This window comes from Schistocerca nitens, chromosome 7 (genome assembly GCF_023898315.1).
Source record: "Schistocerca nitens isolate TAMUIC-IGC-003100 chromosome 7, iqSchNite1.1, whole genome shotgun sequence".
Classification (NCBI taxonomy): domain Eukaryota; kingdom Metazoa; phylum Arthropoda; class Insecta; order Orthoptera; family Acrididae; genus Schistocerca; species Schistocerca nitens.
Genome location: NC_064620.1, coordinates 516,883,114 through 516,910,295, shown reverse-complemented (window position 1 = coordinate 516,910,295; position 27,182 = coordinate 516,883,114).

The window sequence follows — 27,182 nt, the reverse complement described above, 5'->3', positions numbered from 1 at the left end:
CGTTCCCAAATGGTGCTGGTACGTTCCAAGACGGCAGGGCCCATGTTCACACGGTCCAGGACTGGTTTTGTTTACACGAGAATGAATTGTCGCATCTCGCCTGACTACCACCGTCACCAGATCCTATTATTATTGTGCCTTTGTAGACTACTTCGGAGAAGAGGTTGAGCGTGATCACTATCCAGCTCCATCATCGGTTATGGATTTGGCACTGTTCTGCAGGGATGATGGTATAATATTCCCTTGAATACTATACAAGATCTGTGTTTATCCATTCTGAGACGACTGAGAACTTTTTTGAATGCCAGTACTTTTCATACATCGTACTGGGGTTCGTAGTCTGTTGTGTTTTTGGTGTTTCCGTGTTTTCGTCCACATGTTGTATATTTCGGTAAAGCAAAGTGTGTGCCTGGAGGACCAAAGTCGCATTTTCCAGCTGGGGTTTCTTATTTTTATTTTATTTATTTTTGAAGAAACAAAGCTCGTCCCAGACATTCAATTGCTTGAAACAATTAAAAACTTTAACGCATGCAACAGAAGAAAGCACGGAAGAAAGTTTTGGGTCAAGACGTGAGGACGAAGTGAGATACGTAGTGCAAGATATAATTTTGCGGAACGGGAGGACTAACTGGTCCTTCAACATTTTTGTAGTACGGATATGTCCGAAAGAACAGACACCACACACATACATAATGCATATACATACGCTCCTGACAGCAAACGATACCTTCAGTGCAGGTGGGCACTATCTTCGTACTCCTGCGAGAGTTAGGTGAAGCTGCGAGCAACAACGATAATGGACAGTGGACGCTACGTGTGTACGGTGCGACAATTTGAGAATTTGATTTGGACGGAAAAGCACGCCTGGATAGCGGAAGCGGTTAAGATGACCGCTCGCGTAAAGCAGAAGATGCTGGTACGACTCCCTGTCCGGCACAAATTTTCAGTTGTCGCCATTTGGTGTATTTCAAGCCGTGTTGTGGGTGAGATCTGAATTTATCTTACGTCAAGTATATGTATAATCGCTGAAACAAAAATGATTTCCGTTCCACACATAAACATCAAGACATTTACATTCGGTATGTGAGTGTGAAAGCACAAACTTCAAACGTAATTTCAAACCATTACGAAACGTTTTTTCGCTAACACTTCCCACAAAATGATGAAATAAACTCCGCCCGAACGGACCCCAGGCCCAACGGTACTGAGCCGTGCGTGGCTCGTGTTCCCGCCATCATGTTTTTAACGTACTTCCACCTCACTACGTTAATTTAAATTACTACTGTCACTGAGTTGCTGCTTTGCCTGACCGTGAGCGGCGCTAGCAGTGCGTATCAATATATCCCCTCTCGTAGTATCTTTGCTCGAATGTTATTACTTCCCGGTCGTTGACTGTCATAAGGAGTTCGGGTCGCGAGTTCGGGCCAGTCAGCTGGAACGCATCTGGAGCGCAGTCCAGACCTGCCAGTCGGGGAGTTGCACTGCGGCACTAGTGTAGTCGGGTTGGAGCAGCTGTGAGGTCTGCGTCGACATGGCTCTCTCGACCATTGCCGCCACGCATCACTTGACCTGGGCCACAGTCTTGGTAGATCGTCGGTCGGTCGTCCTACTGGACGACGCATTTTGGCTCGCCGATCGTTCATGAGTCAGCTGTGTGTGCGTGCAGTGACTCCCGATTTGTCTTCGTGCGTGCTTCATTACTGTTGAGTATCGTTCAGGTCTCTGCGCAAGTGATTGTCAGGTTGTGTGTGCAGTTGGCGTGATGTCCACTGACGACTATTTTAGATGTTGTCGGCATTCTGATGGGAGTCGGTCGGTTGCTGTGGACCAGGGAAGTTATCTCCGCGTGGTGCAGTCAGGTGGGTCCGCTGGTGGTCCCTGCACAGTGTTGGAGCGTGTGTGGAGCTGTCCGATCGCCACAGCACCGTGGTTCACCAACCCAGGACGTCAAAGTTGAGTAGTGGTTTCAAGTACCCAAGCCACAACCATTCATGTTATGTGGATCGTTTCGGTGGTTCGCTGTTGGGGAGATTTTCCTGTGAGCAACACTGAGTGTTTGTATTGCTGAAATTTAGCCGCCATGCGGTGGAATTAACTATTATTGATTGACTACAATTCAAGTGCACCAGCGGAATTTTCTGCCTTGTGGCCCTTAGTGTTCTAGTTACCTGCCTTGGCCACTAACTTAAGTTCAGGCAGTTTCCTTTCCTTATCTGTTGCCGCTGTCCAACACAGTGTGTAGTTTTCACAGCTTAATACACATACATATTTGATTGTGGATAATCACGCCCGTAACATTTTGTGTTTGAATTCTCATGTGCCGATTGGTGGCAAGCAAGTCGTTTGTCGGTCGGTCCGTGGCTGTCCCTTGGTTGGGTTCCGACAGATCAAGTGTAGTTGGGGTTACTACCTGTCTCACCTAAGTGAACGAGGGAAGAGCGACCCCCTGGAGGATTCTGAGTGCTGTTGTCTTTACTGTCTTTCTCTCCGGTGTTTAATTCTCTGTTTATAATCTATCATAGCCAATGATTTAAAAATATTATTGGTTTTACTGTGTTTTATGTAAGTAAGTTGAATTCCGGTAAGTGGATATTTGCTTAAAGGTTATTGCAGTTGTGTTGTAACACCCCACCCGTCACTCAGCTGGTTTTGGCGTGTGTTCACCCCAACTAATTGACTAACAGGTCAACAGAGAGTGAAAAAACTGCCGCAATATCGGATAACGCAAAAAAGTAACATGGCCCTGTGACTCCTGATTGAACTGCGGTGGCAGTGTTGACATTAATTTATTCAGAATTTATCACTTCTAATTAAAAAGGGGTGCACATTTATGTTATATTCAGCTATTGAACACCAGATGCAAATGTTGAACCTAAAATTAATTAAGAAAGTGACCTGGGATTTAAACTACTTGATTGAAAACAGATGCAGTCGATTAGCACAAATTTATTTTAACTCCCGAACTTCAAGTATCACATTACAAGACTCTCCTATAAGGCACAGGTAATAAATTGCGTTTGCGTGGAGTAAAGCGCGATAACTCAAAAGTAATTCCTATCGACTGACCCAGGCGTAATGCGAAGTGCGAGAAGAATTCTACGATACATGGCCCATGAAACACTCGTGGAAACTTTGCTGACGTGATCCAACAAATTAATCAGTGGCCGGAGACGGCGCGATATCACCGAATGCAGCATGGCGGAGCGGCATCGTTGTGCAGACGTTGGCCGACCTTGTGGTCCTGCAAGGCTGTGCACGTCTATTCACTCCTAGCTGTCTTGCTCAGTATATTGCTGAACCAAAACTTCCTATCTCCAAGCTCAATCGTTCCATTTGCCAGGTCCTAAACTGCAGAGATGCTCACTCTTTCCCAGGTAAGCTGAGTAAAGAATGTCACGTCTGCACTCTAGGCAAGCTGGGAATGGAAGACCTCTACTGAGACTTCTCACAGTCCGCTCTTTGCCTCGGTTTCCCCCCCCCCCCATCAAAATCACTTACACCAATTGCAGCGCAAGTTGCGTTAATTATGCGTGGCTTCCCAGCGTTGACCAAGGCCTGCTCTGGGAAGTGAACAAATTCCCACAAAATTTCCCTTCCTCTCAACTTCTATTTTGCTCCCCCCAGGCCACCCATCAAGGTTAGTGTCTGCACAAACACCAATTTTTCCGGAATTCTGACTCCCAGGAGAGTACTTCAAATTCCTTGGTCCTACGTTCCCATCAGAGGCCGGCGTAATTCATGCTGTCGCTCTTCACCTGATTTACTTCAGGCTCTGTGGACCGTGAATTCAGCGTTAAGTTGCTATAGTCACGAACATGTATATTTTGACCTCTGTTGACCGCTCCACCGTAGCTTTGCGCGGATTTCTCGCATGTTTCACAGAAAACGGGACGACACACATTTATGAACAGGCGTACAAGTTCTCTGTCTGTTTCCCAGTACACCAGCATTGAGTCAGGGTCAACCACCCACTCACTGTCACTCATCTTAAGGCAGCTGGAGGCTGCGCACTGTTACCGCTTTCTCAGAGCTTGAGCCGCCCTAAGCTGCCTATTGTCGTTTCCCTTAGCCGCTCCCCCGGCGGCATATAGTCAGTTTACGAGATCGAAGCTGCTAATTCTCCAACAAAGTGACGACAGGAATAAATTTATCGCTGACTACATTTTCACTGATGGTGACTGAAACTGCGGCATCAGGCGTGACGTTCTGGTTTATTATTTCTACTAACTTTATTTACAAGACAGCTTGCAGACAGTACTAACACTGAATCTACCTGCACATTTAAATCATTGTGTGGCTCATAGTTCAAGAGAAATGACATCGTAAAATTTGGTACGTGGAAAACTAGCTTACTCTGAAAGTGGTGCAATGTGTCACTCTGTTTGCTATACAGTTCGCAAGCAATATCTACGTATATAACTGAGTCTACCGGCAAAGTATATTATTCTAAAGCACTAAGGCACACAGTACATGAAATACGACGTCGTAAACATAGAGAGGCATGAAAAACTAGCTTTTGCTCAAAATAGAGGGCAAATCAACCAGAGTTCATTGATCCAGTGTTTGATAATGAGAGCACTTTGTGACTATCAACAAACATTAAGTATATACTGAGTTGAGAAAAGACATGGGATAGTGATATATTTTGACAGGATAATGAACAGTGGACGCTATATGTGTAGGGTGTGACAAGTTGAGAATTTGAGTTAGAAGGAAATCCTTAATAATGCACAGAAAAGTAATGTTAGCTTATTTCATCAAAATACTTGAGGATTGAGTAGTAAGGTAGAAGAGCGTCTAGTTAGTTTGGAAAATTTAGAGAGCTCTGAGAAGACAGACACCCTTTGCCCTCTGAGCACCATATAACCTCATGATTAGATAAGTTACATATAAAAGCCTACAGTATCGCAGTTCTCTCTTGCAGAAATAACATGGTAAAAGGAGGAGTTATTGCACACATTAATACAGCACACAAGTTCCAAAACAATGGGACAAGTACATTTTGTAGTGATCAGCACGTAAAAGTGCGTGCTTGTGAATTAATGCAGCAAAATAGTTCATTTTTAATTGTAACTCTATACAGATCCCCATTGGGAAATTTTGAACTATTTAAGGGATCTGCATTCCTTAATGCGCTATCTTTCAGGCAATGGCAAGCAGTTAATAGGCTGTGGTGACTTCAGTATAGATTTTCCAACGGATTCTGACAGGAAAAATGATCTGGAAACCTTACTTGGATCCTAAAATTTGATCTCAGTAATTTACCTTCTAACACGGGTGGATAAAGACAGTAGGATCCTAACTGATGGCTCAAAAATGGCTCTGAGCACTATGGGACTCAACTTCTGAGGTCATTAGTCCCCTAGAACTTAGAACTAGTTAAACCTAACGAACCTAAGGACATCACACACATCCATGCCCGAGGCAGGATTCGAACCTGCGACCGTAGCGGTCTCGCGGTTCCAGACTGCAGCGCCTAGAACCGCAGGGCCACTTTGGCCGGCTCCTAATTGATGAAGATCAAAGTAAGAAATTAACTGGTTAACCAGAAACAAATGCTCTCTCTGATCATGATGTACAATTAGTTACCATAAATAACATAGCACCTCGCAGTATGGATAATCCTCAGTGAAATTCAACCGGAATTATTAATGACTCCAGGACAATTTTTTTTAAGAATAGTTTACAGGAGATGACGTTGGATGTAATTTATAATTAACCAAATGCTAACACAAAATTTAATCTACTTCACGATAAATTCATATCATTATTTGAACATAGTTTTCCGTATAAGCTAATCAGGAAGGACCCTAAACAGCCATGTAAAAAACCATGGATCACTAGAGGGATTAAAGTATCATGTGAAAGAAAAGGGAAACGTATCTTTTGACAAGAACAAGTAGGGATCCAGCAATAGTTACACACTACAAAAACTGCTCAAAGTTACTTTTAGAAAGATTATTAAACAATCAAGGAACATGCACATAACATTAGAAATCAGTACACTCGAAAACAGACTTAAGACTAGCAGCGAAACAAGAGAGAGGACAAACAGCCAGAAAACATCACTACTGAACTGAATGGAAGGGCTAAAACTGATGAGTCACAGGTAGCAAATGCATTTAATAATCATTTCATAAATATAGCAGTATGTTGAAGATATAACTTTCATAAACTTCAACCCTATTAATGTATCGCAATCTTCTCCTTCTGAAATTAAGAAAATTAAAGATTCCCTCAAAAATAAAAACTCATCTGGTTGTGATGGTGTTTCCTATAGATTACTAAACATTTGTTCCCATGTTATATGGCCAGCCTTATCTGAAATATCTAATGAATCACTAACTGAAGGTATTTTCCAGAGATACTGAAATAATCCAGTTTTAAACATATCTTCAAGAAATGTGATAGGAGAAACGTAAATAACTACCAGCATGTTTCACTGCTGACAGAATTTTCCAAAATTTTTGAGGGGGTGATGTATTCTAGAATAGTATCCCACCTTAGCAATAAAGGTATCCTTAGCAAATCCCATTTTGGGTTTCAGAGGGGTTGCTCTACTGATAATGAAATTTAGACGTCCACTCTCCAGATTTTACAAGCTTTAAATAAAAAAATAGCACCAGCTGGTGTTTTCTGCCACCTCTCTAAGCCATTTGACTGTGTCATTCACAGTATTCTCCTAGATAAATTGACGTTTTATGCGATTGATGATATAGCCAGCCAACGGATAATGTCATATCTAACCAAAAGAATGTAGAAAGCTGTATTTAGTACAGGGACATAATTTTGACTGGGGAGAAATCGCGTATAGGGTCCCCCAAAGTTCAATCTAAACGACCTTCTGTCTAATGTACAACAAGCAGAATTAATTGTTTTTGCAGATGACACTAGTATTGTAATCAGTCCAAGCATATGGGCGGAAACAGAAGAAATGGTAAAGAAATTTCTTAAAAGTATCATTGACTGGTTTTCTGCGAATGGCTTCATCCTCAATTTTAAAAAGATACAGCATACTCAGTTCTGCACATCTAGAGGTACTACATCACTGGTAAGTATAACCATGGTGAGGAAATAATAATAGGGTGTAAACATCAAAATTCCTAGGGATCCACCTTGATGAGAATATGAATTAGAAAGTACAATTTTTGAAGCTCCTAAAACAACTTAGTTCAGCCACATTTGCCTTTAGACTGATTACAAATGTTGGGGAGAGACAAATGAGTAAGCTGAAATATTTTGCATATTTTCGTTCAGTAATGTCAAGAAGTGCTCGGATTAAAAAGAGTGTATGACAGGGATGTAGTCTTTCCCCCCTACTGTCAATCTGTACATCGAAGAAGCAATGATGGAAATAAAAGAAATATTCGGGAGTGGAATTAAAATTCAAGGCGAAAGGATATGAAAATGATACGATTTGCTGATGACATTGCTATCCTGAGTGAAAATGGAGAAGAATTACATGATATGTCGCATGGAATGAACAATCTAATGACTACAGAAACCGAAGAAAGACGAAAGTAATGAGAAGTAGGAGAAATGAGAACAGTGAGAAACTTAACATTAGGACTGATGGTCACGAAGTAGAGGAAGTTAAGGAATTCTACTACCTAGGCAGTAAAATACCCTATGACAGACGGAGCGAGGAGGACATTAAATGCAGACTAGCCCTGGCAAAAAGGGCATTCCTGGAAAGGAGAAATCTACTAGTATCAAACAAAGGCCTTAATTGGAAGAAGAAATTTCTGAGAATGTGTGTCTGGAGCACAACATTGTATGGTAGTGAAGCATGGACTGTGGGAAAACCGGAACAGAAGAGAATCGAAGCATTTGAGATGTGGTGCTACAGGTGAATGTTAAAGATTAGGTGGACTGATAAGGTAAGGAATGAGGAAATTGTGTGCAGAATCGGAGAGGAAAGAAATATGTGGAAAATACAGACATTGAGAGGGGACAGGATGACAGGACATCTGTTAAGACGTCAGGGAATGACTTCCGTGGTAGTAGAGGAAGCTGTAGAGGGCAAAAACTGTAAAGGAAGACAGAGGCAGGAATACATACAGCAAATAATTGAGGATGTAGTTTGCAAGTGCTACTCTGAGATGAAGAGGTTGGCACAGGAGAGGAATTCGTGGCGGGCCGCATTAAACCAGTCAGAAGATTGATGACAACCCCTAAAAAAATGTCATTTGGAATAATGTTCTGAGGTTTCTTTAAAGAAGAAAGCCTTCACTGCACAAAAACGTGCTGTAATAATGATATGTGGTGCTCACCCACAATCATCTTGTAGAAATCTGTTTAAGGAATTGGGCATTATGACTACTGCTTCACAATATATTTATTCTCTCATGAAGTTTGTTGTAAATAATGCACTACAATTGAAAAGGAACAATGAGGTACATAATTACAACACTCAAAGGGATAATTTCATTAATCCACATTAGGGTTGACTTTAGCACAGAAAGGGATCCACAATGCTGCAAAAAAATTTTTGATCACGTATCCTGTAGATAAAACGTCTAACAGACAGCAAAGTAAAATTTGATAATGAGCGGAGAAATTTTTTTCTTCCCAACTCCTCCTATTCCGTAGGAGAATTTCTATTACTGTAATGTGTAAAAGGTGGTGGGTGAGAACTACTGGCTCACATTTGTATATCTTTTTTGTTTTTGTAAAATGAAAGACTTAGAAATGTTCAGAACGTAACCGTATATACAAATTAATTTGCGATGTGAATGCAAAAAGACTCGTTCCACATCATTATGATCTGTCGTGCAAAATGATCCATAGAACATGTAACTAACTAACTAATACAGACGGCCGTAGTATCACGTACACAAGGTACAATAGGGCAGTGGTTTGGCGGAGCTGTTATTTGTACGCAGGCCATTCTTGTGAAAAGACAATTAACAGACTTTGAGCGTGGAATGGTAGTTGGAGCTAGACGCATGAGACATTCCTGAATCGCGGCTGGTCCCGGCGGAGGTTCGAGTCCTCCCTCGGGCATGGGTGTCTGTGTGTTTATCCTTAGGATAATTTAGGTTAAGTAGTGTGTAAGCTTAGGGACTGATGAGCTTAGCAGTTAAGTCCCATAAGATTTCACACACATCTGAACATTTTTGAACATTCCTGAATCCGTTAGGGAATTTAAGTATTGGGTGATTAAATGTGTCATGAGTGTGCCGAGAATACCCAATTTTAGGCATTGCATCTCACCACAAACCGTGCGAGGTGGCGCAGAGGCTAGCACACTGGACTCGCATTCGGGAGGACGACAGTTCAGTCCCGCGTCCGCCATCCTGATTTAGGATTTCCGTGATTTCCCTAAATCGCTTGAGGCAAATGCCGCGTGGTTCCTCTGAAAGGGCACGGCCAACTTCCTTCCCCATCCTTCCCTAATCTGGTGAGACCGATGACCTCGCTGTTTGGTCTCCTCCCCCAAATCAACTCAACCCAACTCAAACTCTCACCACAGACAGCGCAGTGGCCGGCGGCTTTCACTTAACGACCGACAACAGCGGCATTTGCGCAGTGCTGTCACTTCTGACAGACAAGCAATACTGCGTGAAATAACCTTAGAAATCAATGTAGGGCGTGCGATGAACGTATCCATTAGGACAATGCGGCGAAATTTGGCGTTAATGGGCTATGGCAGCAGACGACCGACGCGAGTGCCTTTGATAACAGCACGGTATCGCCTTCAGTGCCTCTACTGGGCTCGTGACCATATAAGTTGGATCCTAGATGATTGGGAAACCGTGGCCTGGTCAGATGAGTCCTGATTTCGGTTGGTAAAAGTGATGGTAGGGTTCCAGTGTGGCACAGACACCACGAAGCAACGGACCCATGTTGTCAACAAGGCACTCTGCAAGCTGGGCTCTATTTACTCGGAATGGACTGCGCAATGTGTTCCAACTGAACCGGTCATTGACTGGACGCCATATGCAGCATTCATGACCTTCAGGGTCCCAAACAATGATCACAACTGTTTGCGATTGAAGAACATTCAATTAAAGCGAATGATTTGGCCACAGAGATCGATCGACATGAACTCTATCAGTCATTTGTGCGACATAAGCTTGAGGTCAGTTCGTGCACAACATTTTGCACTGGCAATACTTTCGCCATTATGGACAGCTATACAAGGCGCCATGGCTCAATATTTCTGCAGGGGACTTCCAGCAACTTGTTGAGTCCATGCAATCCGCGGTGCGAAACGAGGTCCGGCAGGATACCAGGAGGTATCTCATGGCTTTTGGTAACGCAGAGTAATTTGAAACTTTTCCTAAAATTTTTGTCGGTTGGATGCTTTGTGGTGTTTCAAAAGTCTAATTAGGGAACATCACGTTTCTTTATCGCATGAGCGACGCGAGGTAAGAAATATTAATATATACATTTATTTATTTGTAGTATGTTAAGTGGAGACTTGTTATTTAAAAAATTTTGTTTCTTTTCTTTCATGTCGAGCGTGGCAGCAACATGATCCAGTGGGGACTCCAGATGCCGCGGACGACGAGAGCTAACCACTATTGCATCGTAGTCGACGGCCGGCGGCTGGAAGAACCGTTGAAACATCATGCTGACCATTATTAAAACATGTTTTATGCTTTTTTTTATAAAATGAAAAGGGTGTTCAATGTTGAAGGTGGAATGATAAAGTTTGTAATTGGATTTCAATTGGTTATCAACGGTTAAATAAACTTGGAGTTGGAAGTTGAAACCGTCAGTTGACTCTGTTGTTACGACATACATGGTAAATGTTACTTATGTCTGAAATTTGCAAATTGTATTCAAATTCAGACTTCTGGAAGAAATTCTGGCATAATTTTATGAGGAGTGTGGACGATCTTCAACAATTAATTAGTTTAAAGTTTTATTAATGACAAGTCAACACGTATCGACATTTTGAAAATAATCGATACCACGAAGTGTATTAAAATTCTGTTTTAAAACTTTATCGGCGATGGTGGTCAAGAAGATCGGTTTTAAAGTGGAATATTTCGTTAAATGAGAACAAGATTGATTCTTTAGTGACATTAATTAATTATTTAAGGAAAAATTAGGAGAATTTCAATTTATTCTGGCAAAGATATCAAGGAGTCTCAGACCGCACGAACGAACATATAGAAACTCTGTGACTTTGGTGAACTTTCAAAAAATTTTTTACGATAAAATTCTTCTACAACAGGGACTGGTGTTTTTTTCTGCGTCTATCCTTATCTTCTAGGATGAATCTGCTATATCTTAATCTTTTTCTTTATGGATTTTTCAAATAACTGGGAAAAGCACTTGTAATTTGATCTGCGGTGGACCGTGGATATTGAGTACACGGTTAGGCTGTTGTAAAGCCTGTTGGTTTGCACATAGCGTTTCTTTCCCCTGCTGCAGACATCGTTTCTGAGTTGCTGCGACAGGATCGGCGGTTCAGCGCAGACGTGGCAACGGACGTGACAGGACACCGAAGCTGGATAGAGCGCGGCAGTGGTTGGCGTGCGGAACGGCTGAAGTCAAGACAGCCGACACGACTGCAGTGGTGGGGAGGAAGAAACCCCACCGTCGATTTTGGTAAAGAGTTAGTACAGGTTCGAGTTGCCGCTGCTCGCAGTCGGCGACGCCCGTTGCTGTGACGCCGTTTACAGCCGACGACACCGTAGCTGTGTAGCAGTTAGCGGTCAGCGAGGCTCGTCGCCGTAACGCTGTTTGCAGCCACCGACACCTGTGTAGAGTAGCTGCTATAGTCTGTCTGTAAACTCAAGAGCGAGCAGTGCTTTTGGTGGGGGAAGCGGCCTTTCCCAGAAGAACCCTGCCACTGGCCTACAGGGGCACCCAAAATCAGTTGCCCGTTATCTGCCTAGCTGTGTAGATCAGCGACCAGAGATACACGTCGTTCTGTTCGTGGGATCTTAATTGCCAGTGTCAGACAGTTAATTTTGTATGCTTACTGATATACTTCGGTATCCGGAAGTGATGTATAATCGCCCTGCATTGCACGAAAATGTGCAGAATATGGAGAAGAGGAGGTATTTATGGAGTAACGAGCGTTCGATTGTCTGTAATGTTACAACATCATGTGTTAAAGAGGCGGCACAAAAGAACTACGGGCTAATATTACCAGTCCCAATCAGAGGGCTGCAATTTATGCAAACGTCAGCCTCGCCACAATAGGACGCATAAGGAAGAAACGCGAAAATAAACCGCGTGGTTTACTGGAACCGCCAGGAAGGAAAACTGATAATTTTGGGAGGAAACTCTTCGTTATAGGCTGTTTCACAAAATCGGTCATTCGACAAACGATGGAGGACTTTCACATAAACCAAAAAATAATAACGACATTATGGACATTACTTACTGCCGTCAAAAAAAAAATCTGTTTTCTTTGGCAGAAAGATGTTTTACATAAGACACAGCGTAAAATGGGATTTACCTGGAAATTTCTTGCTTTTAATAGAAACATAAAGTAAGAACAAGGCTTAAATTCTACAGATTGATTGCACCATATGGGGTTCGTTTTACGAATAGCAGTAGAGGGTACATACATTCACATGAACAGGCATTCGGTTCTGTATTTGTAGCAGAATCCTGACTTCCGTTCCTACGTTAATGTTACTTACTCTATAATGTTGTGTTTCGGAAGAAGCTATCGTCTTTTGGATTCATTATGGTCTTAACGCATTTATCTAAAAATAAACGCTGCCAGGACGTATCTGTACACGGCGTCGACAAAGATTTAAAACGCGCGCCGCGGCAGGACCGGTACTACGTTGGGAAACAGCCTGTAGAAGCGCCTCCTGACGTACCTGGGTAGGCGGAGTGGGGACTTGCTCGCTCGCTCTTCAGTTTACCGACAGACTATAGTGGTCAGCGACGCCGTCACAGAGTCGCTGGTCGGAGACAGCGACGCAGTTGCAGTAGACGCGGGTTGCAGACTACAAGGCCGGCAGCAAGGCGTTGTAGCAGTGCAAGACACACTTGATGAGTCGTTTTCATTACGGGAGTGTAACGCGAAGTGCGACTGAGTGTATTAATTTGTAGAAGGTTAGGACCGAAGTGAGCACGGAACAAGAGTATAACTTTGAGTCATTGTATTTGTGGGTTTCCGCTATAAAATGGAAGCACAGGAAGGTGAACCATTGATAACAGATGAAAGGGAGTAGGTCGAACGAGACCGTAGGGAAGGCAGAAAGGAACACAGGGAAATTAGAAAAGAAATAGCCGAACAATCGAAACATGTGAACGAAAGGTGTGCACAGCTGGAGAAGGAAAATTTATCTGTAGCCACTCAATTGGCAAGAATTAGTAGTATTCTTCAGGCTCTTTCAGTTAAGTTAGATCATACGGAAACCGAATTGTCACAGTCTACGGACAGAACGAAAACCGAATTGTCACAGTCTATGGACAGAACACTTAAAGTAGTAAAGGAGTTTTGCTATTTAGGGAGTAAAATAACTGATGATGGTCGAAGTAGAGAGGATATAAAATGTAGACTGGCAATGGCAAGGAAATCGTTTATGAAGAAGAGAAATTTGTTAACATCGAGTATAGATTTAAGTGTCAGGAAGTCGTTTCTGAAAGTATTTGTATGGAGTGTAGCCATGTATGGAAGTGAAACATGGACGATAACCAGTTTGGACAAGAAGAGAATAGAAGCTTTCGAAATGTGGTGCTACAGAAGAATGCTGAAGATAAGGTGGGTAGATCACGTAACTAATGAGCAGGTATTGAATAGGATTGGGGAGAAGAGAAGTTTGTGGCACAACTTGACTAGAAGAAGGGATCGGTTGGTAGGACATGTTTTGAGGCATCAAGGGATCACAAATTTAGCATTGGAGGGCATCGTGGAGGGTAAAAATCGTAGAGGGAGACCAAGAGATCAATACACTAAGCAGATTCAGAAGGATGTAGGTTGCAGTAGGTACTGGGAGATGAAGAAGCTTGCACAGGATAGAGTAGCATGGAGAGCTGCATCAAACCAGTCTCAGGACTGAAGACCACAACAACAACAACAACAATGGACAGAACGAAAACCGAATTGTCGCAGTCCTCAGATAATAGTATAGATGCTTTGAAAGTGGAGAACGGTGGACAGATAAATGATATTAGAAAGGATAACGATACTTCCAGACAAGAAGTTACGGAACAGATAACAGACATAGCTTCTCAATTGCAAACACACATTCGTGAGTCTAGGGAAGAAAAAGATAAGCTGATACAAGATATACATAACCTTTCGGGAGATTTTGCTAGTCTGAAATATCTCCACCGATCTCGAAACTAACAACAATGATTTAAGAGAAGAGATACAGAACATTGTTAAAGCTACCAGCGATGAATTTACTGATTCTCTGGAGGAAGTTATAACTGTTATAAACAATATACAGGAAGAAAAATTATCTCAGATTACAAGTGAGTTAGAAAAGGAAAAACAAGAACTCTTGTCTCTTAAGCAACGAATAGAGAGGAATGAAATAGAATTAAACGAGTCTCGGCAAAGAGAATCTTTTAAATGATGCGGGTTGGAGAGGCTTCTTGCGGAAAGAAACGAGACAATTAGAACTGATCGTAATTTAGATTTTGTAGTGGACATTAAGCGTGACGTAACTAGCAATGGATTGTCCGTGTTACCTCCCCGAGGACAACGGGTAGAGACTTCAGGTGCTAGCTCAAAAGCACGAGGTAATATAATATTAGACAAAAATCCCGTACAGTATAATACCTCTGAAGGGAGCACTGAGAATCCACGCCTAAATGGAAAAGAACCTATGGTTATTCCTTGTACTAAAGATTTGTGAGAAGAAATTCGGATTGGAAATAGTGGTCAGTAATCGAACCGGTTTCCTGGTTTTAAACCCGAAGGCTCAGTACACCCCGTTGTGTTTATAAAAATATTTGAGGATGCTTTACCTCGAACGTGAGATAGTAAGAAAAGAATTAGCTTTGTGGTAGGACATCTGGAAGAAGAAGCCGCCGAATGGGGCGTATTAAATGCTAAATATTTTCGTAATTGGGAGGCTTTTGTCTACCAATTTAAGGAAAAATATTGGTCAGAAGGGGAGCAACAAAAGTTAACGTTAGAATTATTGGATCCGGCCCCTTACAGTCATAGTTGGGGAGGATTCCGAAAATACTCGAGCGGCATTTAACAAGAGTAAAGTTTTTAGACGAACCTATCAATGAAAGACATCCAATTAAGGTGTTAATAAGTCGCATGCCGACATATGTAAAAGAGAAATTAATAGGGAGAGAATGAGGAAGAGCAAGTAGTATTTTAAGCTACTTAGAACAATTAGATATTTTAAATAAATCCCATGAAGATGACAGGCTAAGATTTTCGAGAGATAATTTTAGGCGAGGAAATGATTCAGGTGGTGGTTGGTTGGTTGGTTTGGGGAAGGAGACCAGGCAGCGAGGTCAACGGTCTCATCGGATTAGGGAAGGACGGGGAAGGAAGTCGGCCGTGCCCTTTGAAAGGAACCATCCCGGCATTTGCTTGGAGCGATTTAGGGAAATCACGGAAAACATAAATCAGGATGGCCGGACGCGGGATTGAACCGTCGTCCTCCCGAATGTGAGTCCAGTGTCTAACCACTGCGCCACCTCGCTCGGTGATTCAGGTGGTGGTTCTGGAGAACTTCGTAATTCTCATTATTGCCAAGTAAAGTGACCTTACCCATCTAATATCAATAACAGTAGTAATGTTAGGGCTTACAACAACAATAATAATAGCAATCCAAATTTTCGTAACAACAATGAGGAGAATGACAGAAAAAGAAGAGAAAAAGTTCGTAGAAAACAGGAAGAAAAGTCGTCTGAAATTCAGCAAAACCCTGTAGGGGCAGTAGTGATATAAAATATGGGAAACGTTGAAAGTCTTTCGATGGGGGCCGTATTGAGAGACAAGATCTAAATATCGGTCCAAAAGGCTAGGAATAATAAATTTAAAGGAGGAAAGGGACATTAGGGAAGAATTATTGGAAGAAACTGAGATCATAGAAAGAGGTGATGTTAGAGAACCGTTCGCCAAGGGCATATAAATGGGGAAAAAGTCACCATGATGATTGATTGCGGCAGTGAAGTCTGTGTAATAGATGAAGCATATTTTAGAGATAGGGAAGAAAACCTGAAATGTCCAAAACTTCCTGTAACGAGTGTCAAGATAGTAGGTATTACAGGCAAACATGGACAAAATGTAAAGCTAGAGGTGTGGATTTCTTTTGTAATTGCGGGTCTTAGATTTTACCAAAACTTTTTGGTAGTTCCTAAGATGAATATACCCGCTCTTTTGGGATTAGATTGGTTAAGTAACCATGAGATTATTCTAGATTTTGAGAAAGGATTTATGATATGCACTGCACAGGGTAAGCGTTTTGAATCTCAGTTTTGTAAAGGTGAACTTCAGGATGTGCAAAATGTAGAGAAAACACACCTACGTGCGCTTGCAGACGTACCTGTTAATGATAAGAATCTAGTAGAACAAAGTAATGAAAATCGTTTCGAAAAGAGATTAAAACAATGATTATTTATCACCAACAGAAAAAACACTATTAGTAGACTTGTTGGTAAAATATAAGGAAGTTTTCTCCGACAAACCCGGTCGTATAGCAGGGTATGAATGCAAACTTAAGATTACAGATAATAAGCCTTTCTTTAAGAAACCGTATGCCATACCTGTAGCCATTAAACCAGCTGTAGCTCTCGAACTTAAAAAGATGATAGATGAGGACATTATTGATAGATCTCAAAGCCAATATAATAATCCGATTTTAGTGGTATAAAAGGCAATCGGCAATGTGAGATTAGTTTTAGATGCACGGACAATGAATCGAGTGATTGAAATGGAATGAGATCGTCCCTTACCTATGGAAGAAATGTTGGCCCGATTAAAAGGGGGGAAATACATCAGTACAAGGGATTTAACTGCCAGATACTGGCAAGTAGAACTCCATCCAGATTCTAGGCCATATACTGCATTTTATTTGAGGGCAGGTCATTCCAATACAAAGTTTTACCATTCGGTCTTAACGTATCGGTATCGGTATTTATGAGGGCGTTGGATTTTTAGCTCTTGGAGATGAGTTAAAGCAGAATATCATACTACATGTGGATGATTTCTTAGTAATCTCTTATAATTGGGAAGAACACAGAGAATTATTGGAAAAGGTATTTGATAAGTTTAAACAAAAGGGAATAACAATTAAGTTAGCCAAATCTACATTTGTTAGCAAAGAGGTTAAATTTCTAGGTCATATAATTGATGCTAAGGGGATTAGACCTGACCCGAGTAGAGTAGAGGCTATAGCGCGATGTCCCTATCCGCAAGGTAAAAAACAATTAAAATCCTTTCTAGGAATGGTAAATTTTTTTAGAAAGTTCATGTCAGTAGACTGTACAATTAATCAATGTATTACAATTTTGCTTAAACAAAAGATACCCTGGCGTTGGAGTGATAAAGAGAAGGAAGCTTTTAACAATATCAAAACAAAATTTAGTATTTTCAGGGTTACTGTTCCACCCAGATTTTAATGAAGAATTTAAAATGACTACAGATGCCTCGAATTATGGGGTAGCGTGTGAGGTTTTTCAAGGAGATTTTGGGAAGGATTCAAAGGATCACCGTAGTATAGCGTTCACTAGTCACACACTGAATGAGCACGAACGAAACTACAGCATAACAGAAAAGGAAGCTTTAGCCGTTGTGTGGGGTTTCAAAAGGTTTAGATATTTATTAGCAGGAAATAAAACCATATTTTATACAGATCATCAGGCACTTACATTCCTGATGAAAAATAAATTATTACATCAGCGACTAATGAGGTGTATGTTAGCCCCACAAGAATTTAATTTCGAAGTAGTATATATAAAAGGTTCGCAGAATACAGTATCTGATGCTTTGTCAAGACAGCCAGTAGAACTGGAGAGTATCCGGAAAGGTTAAACAACAACACACAAATTAGGATCTATTTCCTTAAACAAGAGGATCATAATAAAGGGATTAAAAAGTTAGTTAAGCGAATAATGAAAGAACAAGAATTTGATGAGAATTTAAAAGCAACAATACAAGCTTTAAGAAATCATACTCTGGTATCTGGTAAGAAAGGTTGCTGGTTACTTTGTAATGAGATCTTGTATTGGAGGAGTGATAAGGAACAAGGTAGATGGAGGATTTGTATACCCCCTCACGTAACTGAACAACTTATTGAATACATACACCAAGGTTACAGACACTGTGGTATTAGAAAATGTCTGATACATATGATAAGACATTATTATTTTAGGAATATGGGAAGAATAACAAGAAAAATAATCCGTGTATGCAAGTTATGCCAAAAGGTGACAGAAACAGCACCAGCCTTACGTTATCGCATGTACCCTGTAATTCCAGGTAGTTTACTAGACCTCGTAGCTGTGGGTCTCCTAGGACGCCTTCCGAATGGAAAAGGAAAACAGAGATATATTTTTGTGATGGTTGACTGTTGGTCAAAATATGTTCGGTTATATCCACTTCGCACAGCAAGTGCACGAAACCTGAGTAGATGCTCTGAAAGAGATTATGTAGTAAAAGTGGGTGTTCCAAAGAGAATATTGTCAGATAATGGCAGTCAGTTTACAAGTAAAATCTTTAGAACAATTATGGAGAAATTTAATATTCTCCACATTAGAACTTCAAGATATTATCTGCAAAGTAACCCAGCAGAAAGGGTAATCCGAGAAATCGTTCGACTTTATAGAGTGCATTGTGCACATAAACATTCAAAGTGGCCTGAGATACTAACTGAATTTGAATTATTGTTAAATGAGTTGCCTCATATTAGTACAGGTGTAGTGCCCTTGGAAGTAATGAAAAAGGAGGTGTTAGGAGAAACATTATTACATCTTTTACCATGGCCTGAAAATAACAGCCCTCCTGCAGATATGAAACAATATAAAGTCAGGAAAAAACTCGAAGGCAGAGCAGAAAAAAGACTACAGCCGTATAATCAGGATGCAAAAGTACCCCAGTATAATAAGGGAGAAAAAGGTTATGGTTAAGACACATATTAAGAGTTCCAAGATTAATAAACAAATCGCGAAATTTTCTCATATTTATCAGGGTCCATGGGAGGTTGTAGATAGTCCCCATCCCAAAGTACGTTTATACGAGCCCATAAGTAAGAAAGAGAAGGGGACTTACAACGTGACACAAGTTAGAAAATATTGGGAGATTAGAGAACAATAATCTCAGGAGGTACACTGATTTTTAGTTGATGTTACGATCACAGGGTTCAAGCTGTGACAGTGGTTATTTTACGACAACCTTTCTCATTTTCTGTCTTATTCGAATGATCTAAAAATAAAGCAGGTAGTTTCGATGCCCACTGTAATCAATTTGAGGATGAAATTTAGAGAAAGACCATTACAGTAATCAAAGTTTACAGTACACAGATGATTTATCTGTAAATTGCATTTAACAATTACATATTTCCGTTGAAATATGTTTATTGACTTGTAAGGAAAGATTATTTCTGTGTTTTATGAACCCAATCGAATGCAATAAGGGTGGGTTTATATTGTTGTTTGTAGGGGAGGTATAATACGACACATTAAACATACACAACACATTACATTTACACACACACACACACAGATATTAACTCACCTAAGGAAGGGTTAAGTTAGTAGGGATTCGTAATTTTAAGAGGATTGAATATCTTATACTATGTATGAGAAGGAAAAAGTGTCAAGCAAAGAGGTCCTGGATAAATAATAAGATATGAGAGAGAGCGAGAGAAAAGGAATGGATACCTCGGGATAACAGAAAGAAATAAAACCTATTAAAGGATAAGCGGTAAATAGAAGTTAACCGTCCAGAATGCGAAAACTAAATGACGAGTGAACTTAAATGAAGCATTAATAATATTACAGAGGCTGTAGGAGAGTGATTATAATAATTTGAAGTTGCATAGTGGTGGTGTTTTAATTAGAAGGAAATATGGGTTTTACTAGCCTCACTTTAGTGTAATCCCTTTCCTTGGTACATAGTACCCAGGTATTGTTATGAAGCTTCTCTGCAATGGCAAACACCTATAGAGGAAATTGTTTTGTCATTGAGACTAAGGTTCGTTCAGGGAATGACTTGTAAGTATACTCTGCAATGACACCTAACTGGAATATGGTGATCATTGGGGCCATGGGCGCCTGTTTAGGGAAAAGGGCAGTAATCAACTCCAATTAAAAAAAGAAACCCATCAGAGCAATTGGAAGTAGGAGGATGTTAAGATCGTTGTATATACTTAATGAAATTAAAGTTCGACTCTGATAACTAGTAAGAGCATTCTCAAATGGTAGTTTATAAAGTTCAGGTAGGGATTGTGATAATACGCATTATTCAAACCCTTGGGATAAAACCAGTAAACTTGTGTTAATTTAAAATATTAAAGAAACTGTAAAGAGTTCGTATCCATAGAGGATCGGATGTCTGATCTCTCCAAAACGTATCACAATATATATTTATAAATCAAGATAAATTATCAAAAACTTAAACATCAATCGGTAGAAATAAATAACGTGTAAACACAGTAAAATTTCGTTAATAGAACGTATTTTGGTAGTAACCAATGATTACGATATTATAAAAGAAAAAATATCATTAAAAGTTACTAAAAATATGATCTGTAAGTAATTAATAGAGTTCTGGTAGATAAGACGGATCTGTATAATATAAGTGGATAAACTGGTTGTATTAAGCAACAAAGATAAAACGCCGTAATCTGTTATAAAATAATGTTGTTTTTAAGAGTAACCACCATAACGGGTGACAATTAAATTTAAGAGTTTAAAAATTTGAAAGAATGACTTTTAGTCTAACTATTTAGTATTAAAACGACTAACAAGGAATTTACTTAAAGGAGAATGCTATGTAGTCTGAAATAATTTCTTCAAATATTCTTAAAAGGAGTAATATGAATGATTCCTATGAATGACTGATAGGGAATGATAAAAAAGGGATAGATGTACATATAAATGCAAACTAAAATGATGTTTATAGTCAATATTAAAAGGTTTAAGCGGACTAAAGGAAAAGATGTTAATAAACTTTGGAAAAGAAAAACATGAGCGTATACAAAAATGAACTGGAACAATTAATCATAAAGTAAATGAATTATGTCTAAGTTAAAACTAACATTTTAATATTAATATGAGAAAATAATAGGTTCAGTAGACCTGGGGTCGCTCAGCTAGTGGTGGGGATATGTGGTGTTTCAAAAGTCTAATCAGGGAACATGACGTTTCTTTATCGCTTGAGCGACGCGAGGTAAGAAATGTTAATATATACATTTATTTATTTGTAGTATGTTAAGTGGAGACTTGTTATTTAAAAAATTTTGTTTCTTTTCTTTCATGTCGAGCGTGGCAGCAAGATGATCCAGTGGGGACTCCAGATGCCGCGGACGACGAGAGCTAACCACTATTGCATCGTAGTCGACGGCCGGCGGCTGGAAGAACCGTTGAAACATCATGCTGACCATTATTAAAACATGTTTTATGCTTCTTTTTATAAAATGAAAAGGGTGTTCAATGTTGAAGGTGGAATAATAAAGTTTGTAATTAGATTTCAATTGGTTATCAACGGTTAAATAAACTTGGAGTTGGAAGTTGAAACCGTCAGTTGACTCTGTTGTTACGACATACATGGTAAATGTTACTTATGTGTGAAATTTGCAAATTTTATTCAAATTCAGACTTCTTGAAGAAATTCTGGCATAATTTTATCAGGAGTGTGGACGATCTTCAATAATTAACTAGTTTAAAGTTTTGTTAATGACAAGTCAACACATATTGACATTTCGAAAATAATCGATACCATGAACTGTATTAAAATTCTGTTTTAAAACTTTATCGGCGATTGTGGTCAAGAAGATCGGTTTTAAAGTGGAATATTTCGTTAAATGAGAACAAGATTGATTCTTTAGTGACATTAATTAATTATTTAAGGAAAAATTAGGAGAATTTCAATTTATTCTGGCAAAGATATCAAGGAGTCTCAGACCGCACAACGAATATATAGAAACTCTGTGACTTTGTTGAACTGTCAAAAATTTTTTACGATAAAACTGTTCTACAACAGGGACTGGTGAATTTTGCTGCGTCTATCCTTATCTTCTAGGTTGAATCTGCTACAGCTTAATGTTTTTCTTTATGGATTTTTCAAGTAACTGGGAAAAGAACTTGTAATTTGATCTGCGGTGGACCGTGGATATTGAGTACAAGGTTAGGCTGTTGTGAAGCCTGTTGGTTTGCAGATTGCGTTTCCTTCCCCTGCTGCAGACATCGTTGCTGAGTTGCTGCGACAGGATCGGCGGTTCAGCGCAGCTTAAATCAAGCATTTAACATATTAACTCGTCTCCAAAGTAATCAGACGTTTTAAGCTATTTTCTGCATGGGAGTTCGATTCTTTAAGGAATCTGGGTTTTACTGGTTAATGAACTAAAAAGAAGCAACTGATACTGGTTTGAAGAACTACAAAGGACCTCAGAATTTAGATTGCACTTGGCTGCTAGGTGTGCTACCAATTAGGCGATATTAGTTTCTTCCCAGTGTTGCAGAGCTGGATTTTGCACAGCTAGATTTAGAAGCGCAGCAGAGAACGTGGGAAATTGGGGCAGGCGACCCAGATTGTAGAGCAGCGTTGCTTCCGCTGATACGGACACACCCCGTTCCCTCCGCACCCCTGTGTGTTTCCGCCTACCTCGCTCCGCAGGGCTTAGTACCTGCCTGCGGTAGAAGCAGCCGGACTGGCCGTTTATCCGCGTGAGAGCCGGCGGCGGCCATTAGCGGAAGACTGCTTTGTGCGGGCAGGTGGGAGGCGGTGTAGTGTGTGGCGGCCCGGAAGGTATAAGCGCGCGCGCTGAACGGGAGCGAGCCGGCAGTACTTTAGGTGGGGTCAGATCCCGACACGGGCGAATGGACGCAGCTCAACCGACGCACCGTGTGCTGGTTTCCACCCGAGGTAGCCCCGTTTCTCACCCATGTATCTGCAGGCAGTTCGAAACCGCTCAAAAAGGAAGGGCCTCTCTAGATCACGAGAGGTTAAAAGTGTGCCTCAATGAACACCTTTGACGCCGAAACGTCAATTGCACTTCTGGCCATTGAAATTTCTACACCAAGAAAAAATGCAGATGATAAACGGGTATTCATTGGACAAATATATTATACTAGAACTGACATGTGATTATATTTTCACGCAATTTGGGTGCATATATCCTGAGAAATCAGTACACAGAACAACCACCTCTGGCCATAATAACGGCCTTGATACGCCTAGGCATTGAGTCAAACAGAGCTTGGATGGCTTGTACAGGTACAGCTGCTCATGCAGCTTCAATACGATACCACAATTCATCAAGAGTAGTGACTGGTGTATTGTGAAGAGCCAGTTGCTCTGCCACCATTGACCAGACGTTTTCAATTGGGGGGAGATCTGGAGAACATGCTGGCCAGGGCAGCAGTCTAACATTCTCGGTATCCAGAAAGGCCCATACAGGACCTGCAACATGCGGTCGTGCATTATCCTGCTGAAATGTAGGGTTTTTCAGGGATCGTATGAAGGGTAGAGCCACGGGTCGTAAGACATCTGAAATGTAACGTCCACTGTTCAAAGTTCCGTCAATGCGAACAAGAGGTGACCAAGACGTGTAACCAATGGCACCCCATACCATCACGCAGGTTGACACTACAGTATAGCGATGACGAATACACGCTTCCAATGTGCGCTCACCGCGATGTCGCCAAACACGAATGCGACCATCATGATGCTGTAAACAGAACCGGATTCATCTGAAAAAATAACGTTTTGCCATTCGTGCACCCAGGTTCGTCGTTGAGTACACCATCGCAGGCGCTCCTGTCTGTGATGCAGCGTCAAGGGTACACACAGCCATGGTCTCCGAGCTGATAGTCCATGCTGCTGCAAACGTCGTCGAACTGTTCGTGGAGATGGTTGTTCTCTTGCAAACGACCCCATCTGTTGACTCGGGGATCGAGACGAGGCTTCACGATCCGTTACAGCCATGCGAATAAGATGCCTGTCATCTCGACTGCTAGTGATACGAGGCCGTTTGGATCCAGCACGGTGTTCCATATTACCCTCCTGAACCCACCGATTCCATATTCTGCCAACAGTCTTTGGAGCTCGACCAACGCGAGCAGCAATGTCGCGATTCGATAAACCGCAATCGCGATAGGCTACAATGCGACCTTTATCAAAGTCGGAAACGTGATGGTATGCATTTCTCCTCCTTACACGAGGCATCACAACAACGTTTCACCAGGCAACGCCGGTCAACTGCTGTTTGTGTATGAGAAGTCTGTTGGAAACTTTCAGCATGTCAGCACGTTGTAGGTGTCACCACCGGCGCCAACCTTGTGTGAATGCTCTTAAAAGCTATTCATTTGCATATCACAGCATCTTCTTCCTGTCGGTTAAGTTTCGCGTCTGTAGCTCGTCATCTTCGTGGTCTAGCAATTTTAATGGCCAGTAGTGTACATTTTCCGGTCGGACATAAGTACAGGCCTGACGAAATTAGGGAGGTGACAGTGTTTTTGCTTCCTTTTCTGTCCTCATACACTGACGGAAAAGAATCGCAACACAAGAACGAGTTGTGAGACAAAAACGAAGGTTGGTAGACGTCTTTCTACATGTGATAGATGATATCTATTCAAATTTCACGCCAACCGCATAAGACTATGAGGATGGAAATGAGGTTTGCTTTAAATACAAGCTGCAGCGGTCGTGAGGCTTAATTACCTTTGAGATTGGCTGTGGTGAGTTGATGTTAGTCAAGAATGCCTTTGAGGCGTCTTATGATCTTAATGAGTTTGAAGAGGTCGTGTAACAGGGCAAAGAGGAGCTGGATGTTCCTTCTGCGATACTGCAGAAGGACTTAGCAGGAAGTAGCAAATGTACGTGATTGTTGGCAGCGGTGGTCACGAGAATGTACTGTCGCAAGTAGATCGTGCTCCAGATGGTCACGAAGGGACGACCATCATGCTCGGCGTATGGCTCTGGAGCGTCGTGCGGCATCTGCACCAGCAACTTGAGCTGTAGTTGCCATCACACTGAGCTGTTACAAATCGGTTACTTCAAGCTCCGAGCCACACTCCTGTAGCGGTCATTCCATTGATCGCAAACCACCACCATTTCTACCTTCACTGATATAAAGCGTGAGCTTCTTACAGGGCAGAGTGGAGACCTGCTGTGTTTTCTGACGAAAGCTGGTTCTGCCTCGGTGCCAGTGATGGCCGTCTGTTGGTTAGAAGAAGGCCAGTTGAGGGCCTGCAGCCAACCTGTCTGCGTGCTGGACACACTGGACCTACAGTGACTGAGGTGCGATTTGATGTGGCAGCAGGGACACTCTCGTTGTTATCCCACGCAAACTAACCCTTTAGTGACCAGTGGGAACTATAGTTCCCACTTATTTGTTTTCGCTGTAAGTTCAGTGGTAACCCGTTTTCCCAATTCTAACTTGTGCTGTCATCTCTATTAGAGTATGGTAAATACATGAAGATTGTCAACGGGTGTGCGAAAGCAGTTGTATTTCTACCTTGTTAGTCAATCAATGCAGAAGCGCAGTTTCCGCGTGAAAACGAGCCACTGTTTCGAACGCTACAGCGTTTTTTGTACAGTGTGCTTTCCTTTTGCGTGTGAAATGACTTGTGTTGTATTTATCTACTTTTATATTTACGAGGGAGATAGTATTCATGTATATTTGCTTGATTTGACTGAAAATTATGTAAATAATACAAGGTAAGTTAGTGGGAACTACTTTTCCCACTGAACTTGTGTGAAGTGCAATGCGTATGGCTGTGCAATCGGCATCGTAGTTATTGTTTCTTATTGTTTAGAATGTGTGGACTGACGCCAGATGAGGTTTTCAGAATTTTGTACGCTTTACCAGAAGATGTAGAAGATAAGCGAAGAGGAAGGCCCGTTCATTTTCAAACACCAAAAAGAGACGTGTGAGGAGTACCAGATGAATTCCATCTGGAGAAAGTTGGTACTCATTTGCCTACAAAAGGTACAACAAATAGAAGATGCCGCCAATGTAACACCAAGAACAAAGAAAAGATAACAAAAATGTGTAGCAACTGTCATGTACCTTTGTGTGTAGCACCATGCTTCTCTAAGTTCCATAGTACATCACCTTCGTGAACTCAAAGGACAATATGAACTAATACAAATATAAATGTAATGTTTAACATGCTTTCTGTACTAAAAATAAAGGATATATATTTTTTTAAAGTAGCAAGTGAATTTACTCCAGAGTTCGGTGGTAACAATAGTTCCCACTAATTTTTTTATACTCGTAGGCTAAACTCTCACTTTCACGATTTAAACTATGATTTTATGAATGGTTTCTTAGCCCAATAAAGTGCTCATAAAAAGTCTACAACTTCTGGAAATAATTTGGTCACAAAAGGGCTAACAACAAATTTGTACGTCAGTCTGGTGATTCGACCTGTTGAGCTGCAAATTCATGAACAGCATTTCCAACACGAAAAGCTCGCCTACATACCGCTGTTATAACTCAACATGCTCTATAGAGTGTCTGTACGTTGCCTTTTCCTGCTCGATGGACAAATCTGTCTCCAATCAAGCGCATATGCGACGTTACCAGACGACAACCCCAGCGTCGTCTAGAGGAAGCGTTAACTGTCCCCGTACTGGCTGATGAAGAACAACAGGCATGGAACTCCATCCTAAAAACTGACATCCGCCGCCTGTACTAGGCAATGCGTGCACTTCTGCGTGCTTGCATTCAACATTCTGGCGCTTGCACCACTTAATGTACGAGGTCTTCACATTTGTAATGGCTTACCTCTCGCTTACATTAACCTCTGATGTTGCAATGTTAATCAGTTAAATATGTTACCTAGACAAATGTATTCCCAAAATTTCATTACTCTACATTAATTACTTTTTGACGTTGCGAAATTTTCCTGAAAGTGTATTTTACATAGTGCAATCCACGAGGATAGATGTGATTTGTACTCCACAATTAACCAACAGGCCGTCTGGCTGTTAACTCCATTATTCGTTGTTGAAATTTCTCAAAAAAAAAAAAAAAAAAACTACACATGATCTCGCTGCCCTAGTTAAGTATGTGAATTTCATTGTGCAACAGCCGGCCGGTGTGGCCGAGCGGTTC